The sequence below is a fragment of the Taudactylus pleione genome, unplaced genomic scaffold, assembly GCF_031769625.1.
Source record: "Taudactylus pleione unplaced genomic scaffold, aTauple2 ptg000362l, whole genome shotgun sequence".
Classification (NCBI taxonomy): Eukaryota; Metazoa; Chordata; class Amphibia; order Anura; family Myobatrachidae; genus Taudactylus; species Taudactylus pleione.
In genome coordinates this window covers 701,412-707,441 of record NW_028284763.1, presented here as the reverse complement: position 1 = coordinate 707,441, position 6,030 = coordinate 701,412, and positions in this window count along the sequence as shown.

The window sequence follows — 6,030 nt, the reverse complement described above, 5'->3', positions numbered from 1 at the left end:
TACCAGAGTGACAGGACAGTACCAGAGTGACAGGACAGTATCGGATCGAGTGACGTGATATCTAGCTGCATACCCTCAGGGAACAGAGAGAGGCAGAGAGTGGGAGGCAGATCCGGGTGGAGCTGCATCGGAGCCTGGCCTTCTCCCTTCAGTGACGAGCCGTGTGTAACAGTTGAGCGATTTTTCGCAATCTGCGCATGCGTATGAGTTGCAATGCGCATGTGCGAACCAGTTATTGTGATGGGAAAGTGCTCGCCCGCAGCCGGGCCACTATTTTGAGTGACAGATAGTGCCGTTTGTGGGTGGTAACTAGAGATGTGCGCCGACCCTCATGTTTTGGTTTTGGATCTGGATCTACCCTGGTTTTGGATCTGGATTGGTTTTGCCAAAACCTCACCTCTGTGTTTTGTTTTCGTGTTTTGGTTTTGGATCTGGATTTTTTCTTAAAAAAATAAAAAAACTGCTAAAATCACATAAAATGGGCCTATTTTTGTACCTACAGTATAATTAACCTCAATAACATTTATTTCCAGTAATTTCCAATCAATTTTGACCACCTCACAATATTATGTGCTTCATCTAGTTAAGGCCAAAAGGTTGCATCCAGCTAGCTGGCTAAGCTAAGTGACACAGTGGGCGGCACTAACATGTGGCAGTTCATCTTCCAATTTCCAACATGGATACAGTGTGGGTTGGATACACCAATGGTGCACTTACTTTGACAGCAGTGTCGGCAGACCGGGTTGCTGACGGTGTCCTCAGTACATGGAATAGCGGTGCTGGCAGTGTCCTCAGTGAAGGGTACCAGTGATGTCGGCAGTGTGAGGCAGTGTGTCTTAGTGCAGGTTTGATGGCTGTGTCGGCAGTGCGGGGGTCCCAGCGGTGTCTTAGTGCAGGTTTGCTGGCTGTGTCGGCAGTGCGGAGGTGCCAGCGGTGTCTTAGTGCAGGCCTGCTGGCTGTGTTGGCAGTGCAGGGGTGCTAGCGGTGTCTTAGTGCGGGTTTGCTGGCTGTGTCGGCAGTGCAGGGGTGCCAGCGATGTCCTCATTGCAGGTTTGCTGACTGTGTCGGCAGTGCAGGGGTGTTCTCAATGCAGAGTGCTGGCGGTGTCGGCAGAGCGGGGATGCCAGCGATGTCCTCAGTGCAGGTTTACTGACTGTGTCGGCAGTGCAGGGGTGCTGGTTGTGTCCTCACTGTCGGAGTATCGGCAGTGTCAACAGTGTTGGGGTCGCTGACGGTGTGCTCAGTACGTTGGGCAGCAGTGCAGGAGTGTCGGCAGCGGTGGTGTCGGCAGTGGGGGATGCTGCCAGTGGGGGTGCCGGCGGTGTCGGCAGCGGGGGGTGCCGGCGGTGTCAGGCAGTGGGGGATGGCGGGCTCCATCTTTTTTCCCTTCCTTGTAGTGTTTTCAGTGGGCTTAACGCTGATTGGCTCTCTCAGCCAATCAGCGTTAAATCCGCTGAAAACAAAACCTCGTGACTCGACAGAGGGGTCGCAAGGTTTTGCCTCGGGTCAGGGATCCGGGGCAGGTAGGGCTGCGCTCGGATCGCCCCGGATCCCCGAAATTCGAGTGGGTCCGGTTCTCAGGGAACTGGACCCGCTAATCTCTAGTGGTAACAGGGGAAGTTGCTTGAAAATGGGTGTGTGGATGTGCGAACGCATGCGTACTCGACCGTCAGAACGGCGTTTAATGGGTGTGCATAACTAGCAAAGTAGCGTCATTACACACGTGACTGGGTTGTATTTTAGCCAGAACTGCTCGCAATGTTGTGGTGGGAAAAGGCTACCACAAGCGCTGCGAGCAGATCCGATGGCTCTCGATGTTCCCGATTAATCCTACAACTGCCGGAGATGACGTGTGTTGCGAGTGGCAAAGGGGCGTCTTTATACAGGTGCGAGCGCATAGTGCGGCCGCTCGCTATTACTTAGTGGGCGGCTTTACGCGATGCAGTGCAAGAGCATGATTTAAATAGCCGCCCCTCTTAGCCAGCAAGCGAACGCAAATAGCGTCCGGGTCTGAATCAGGCCCAGTGTGTGGAGGCGCAGCCCCTCAGCCAGGGTTGTGAGCTGGAGGAGGACCAGGGAGGTGCAGCGAGTAGTAAAGACAGCCTCCTCTAACATACTGTACTCACCATGGTGCGTACACACTAGACGATATGCTCCCTGAGCGTTATCGTCTAGTGTGTCCCCGGCAGGCTGTGCTCTGTGTTGTTCATGACATTGAGCACACCCGCTGAACGATATCATTAACGATATCGTTCAGTGCCGGGCTCTCCCCCATTCCATAACATGCAGCAACCTGACGACATCGTCAGGTTGGCCTGCATGTTAACCCGATGAACGATGATGACGAACGACCCGCGGGAACGCGCGTCGACGTTATCGTTCATCGTTTTTGTGTTAAAAATGGACTATACAGTGGACGACTGAACGATAATGATATCGTTATCGTTCAGTCGTCCACTTTAATCGCCCAGTGTGTACGCACCATTAGGCACAGCTCCTAGGGTCAGACAGGGGACGGCAGATGTGTGAGAACATTGCTAACATTCAGTAACCCTGCTAATTACCCCTCAGCAAAGATACACACAGCCTCTTAAGAAGTTAAATAAACGAGCTTAAGTTTCTGTTAGCTGGAGAAAAGTAACCAAAAGTAAATATCCAGGTTAGGGAACAACAGGAAAACTATATACAGTATAATCTTTCTCAGCTACAATCACAGAGAGGGAATTAGACAGACAGGGAGAGCGAAGTACAGGTGCAGAGACCAGAAAGGAAAGTCTTCAGCGTTATTACAGGAGTCAGATGTTTATCAACATTAATAGCCATTCAATTGACCCTGTTAACGAGCTATAGCCAGCAGTAGAAATAACATTTGCTTCTCGGAAAGGGACAGCTCCATTCACTGCGCAGAAAAAACCAACAGTTTAGGAAAATCATCACACGTCATCTTGGGCACCGGTTTGCAAACACTATTTAACAATAAACCATCTCTTGCTTGCCTTGATAAGTCTCAGGTTTAATGTAGAAGTCAGGAGCGATACAGGTTTACTGGTTTATGTAAAACTAAAAATATATATGTATATAGGGCCTGATTCAGAGCCGCTCGTAAGCGGCCGCTCGTTCGTTCCGAGCGATGTTTGCTCAACTGCGCATACGTACGGATCGTAATACGCATGCGCGAACCAGTCAGTGCGGCCGAAAATCGTTTGTTCGCTAAATAGCGAATGCCTGCTATTTTGAGTGACAGGAGGAGGCGTATGTGGGTGGTAACAGGGGAAGGTGCTTGAAAACGGGGAGTGGAGATCAGAACGCAGGCGTGCTTAAAGGTCAAAACGGGCCTTTTATGGGTGTGTATAATTAATACAGCAGCGTCATTGACCACGTCACTGGGTTATTTTATAGTCAGAACTGCTCGCATGATTGCGGTAGGAAAAACCAACCACAAGAATAGCGAGCAGTTCATACGCTGGTCGATGTACTCGATTAATCTAATAAATAGCGGAGATGACGTAGGATGCGAGCGGCCAGGGGGCGTAGTTTTCCAAAAAACAACCGCATGTTTGGTTCGCTCGTTCAGACATAGAGGCGTGAACAGACCGCAAAGAGCGAACGGTTCATTTGAATAGCCACCCCTTTTTTCTGAACGAGCGAGCGCAAATAGCGTCCGGCTCTGAATCAGGCCCATAGTTATTACTGACCTTCGTGTTCACATTGGTGAGAGTGTGCCCTTATTCTCTTTTATTGGTGGATATTTTGCATTGCACTATTGGTGGTATATGTGTTATTAACCCATTTCTTAACAGTCGGACAGAGGACTGCAGTAGAATCTACCGATCTGGGACCCAGATATATAAAATCTATCCGTGTATCCAAGTGTAAGTTACTGACTGCACAATATAAATTGTATAGTGTCATGTAATGTGGATATTGTGCTTTTGTTCAGTTGTGTGACCTGCTATCAGTTAATAAATTCATACTGTGGTTTGAAAAACATTCTTACCTGACCTCACCTCTGCCTTACTGATGTAATAAGAGAACCCAGAAATAATACAGCCTGGTAAGGAAACACGCACCACATCTGGGACTGACATCTAAGTGGGGTGCTACACAGGGGAAGGGTGGGGAGGGGGGGGGGTGCAGCACCCTCAGGTGTATGGGGGATGGGGGGTAGCTCTGTGGGATTGCAGATGCCCATCAACCCCTCTGTAGACCAGGCTCAGTGAGAATGGCATCTAGCACTCACTATAGGACCTATAAATGCTGGCTGCTACATGGATAGAGGTAGATTTCCCAGAGCAGCGTGTGTAGTCTGGAATGTAATCCTCCCGCCTGCCCGGATAATGAAGCTGCATCCTGGCACTGACCAATGACCTGCTGCTGGCTTTCTTAGCCTACCCATGGCAGGACATTGTCCGAGTCTCAGGAGGATGCTGCAGCTGCTAACCACACTCCAGTCTCCTCTCCCAGCGCCCACCTTACCGGACAGGAATCCCGACAGCAGCAGCAGCTCTCCCTCACCAACGCCCACAGCCAGATCCTATCGGCTCGGCTGCAGCGTGCACAGCCAAAATGTTATTGGCAGGAGCAGGACCCACAGGACCAGCTCATTTTTCAAAACTGGGTACCTTGTCGCTTGTGCGTAAGTGCAATCACTGTCTGGGACTGTCAGAGCAGCTCCACCTGAAGGGCAGTGGGGATGGGCCCTGAGTGAGTACAGCTGTACTCACTGTTACATGCACACTGGTGATGGAGTGGAGTGGTGTTCTACACAGCTCATCAGCTGGTGATTGGATGCTACAAATGGGTAGTGTTTTGCAGGGATGCTGGAACAGCTTTAATTGGGTATTAACCAGGTCTCTCATAGGAGCTAAGTAGTATGTCTTAAACAATGTCCCTCTACACCAGAGGTTCCCAAACGTGGTCCTCAAGGCCAGGTCCGGCACTAGGTGTCTCAGCACCCTGCACCGTCCCATGTCCCCCCGCCCCTTCCCACACTGCGCCCTCTTCCGGTGCTTACATTTTGCAATACTACCGTCAGGGAGGAGGGCGGGGCTATCCTACTGCTGGACGCTGGCGCCCTGTGCGACCTCACAGCCCTGAACATACCTGGAGCCGGCCCTGCTAAAGGCTTCCCAACAGTTCAGGTTTTAGAGATATCCATGGTTGAGCACAGGTGGTTAAATCAAATTGACTCAGGTACTAATTAAGTCACCTGTGCTCAACCATGGATATCTAACACACCTGAACTGTTGGGGAGCCCTGAGGACTGCATTTGGGAACGGTTGCTGCTATTTCCAAGTTGGAGAAAGGACCTCTGTGACGTAGACACCACGTGACCGCTGCAGGAGGCTGGACCGCTCCTGCGTTACCATCCACTAGGGCATAGAGGGGGAATATATATTTGTGGCGAGCGCAGCGAGCCACCGTGCCCGAAGCGTGGCGAGCGGACACTTTTGGTACCCCGTTACCATCCCCGCCCCTCCCCCTTTCAGGCCGAGTCACGTGGGTGTGATGTCACAGGGCCATCAGCCCTGTACAGTCTAGACCTAACCATTTGTGAACCTCTGCTATACACAGTAAAGACAAGATGGCCCCTGCACATGCTCAGTAGTGAGCTCGGTTGCCATCTTGGGACAGGGCATGAAGCCTCCATGGAGAACAGGAAGACTGGAGGCAGCACAGTAGTGCAGTGCTCTGGCTGCAGGGTGTGGAGTGTGGGGCCCCTTTGTACCCTGGGGCCTGTGTGCACTGCACACTGCTGCCATTGTAAAAAAACACCTATGTCTGAATTCCAAATTAAAAGATAAAGCCCTATAGGTCTGCAAACTAAAATCTGATATTTAAGTGCAATTTAGGGTGCAGTTACAGTATTGGTGTTCCAATGCCGTGGCAATGGCACATGATGGGCATCGCCCACAACATGTCCCTAAATGAATTGACCCCATTGCTGCTTAGTAATATCTTTGAAATGGCAGAAATTCCACTGATAGGCAATAAAGGATCTCACTCCTCAGTGATCAGAGGGCAAATCCC